This window comes from Sinocyclocheilus anshuiensis, unplaced genomic scaffold, assembly GCF_001515605.1.
Source record: "Sinocyclocheilus anshuiensis isolate Anshui unplaced genomic scaffold, SAMN03320099.WGS_v1.1 scaffold425, whole genome shotgun sequence".
Taxonomy (NCBI): domain Eukaryota; kingdom Metazoa; phylum Chordata; class Actinopteri; order Cypriniformes; family Cyprinidae; genus Sinocyclocheilus; species Sinocyclocheilus anshuiensis.
The window spans coordinates 285,236-285,472 of NW_015537947.1; positions in this window are offsets into that span (position 1 = coordinate 285,236).

Consider the following 237-nt stretch of genomic DNA (forward strand, 5'->3'; position numbering starts at 1 on the left):
TGAGCGAGAGGCCCCGGGACGGGTGACCCTCCTGGCCGGGACGCAGAGGTTTTTGGTGGCCTACCCCAAGAGGTAGTTGACACCATCACTTCGGCGAGAGCACCATCTACGAGACACGCTTACGCCTTGAAGTGGAACCTGTTCATCGAGTGGTGTTCTTTTACACAAGCTTCAGTCTGGATCCAGAACACCTGAGAAGAGATGATGCCAACCCCTCAGAGGACCTCAGATGATGCC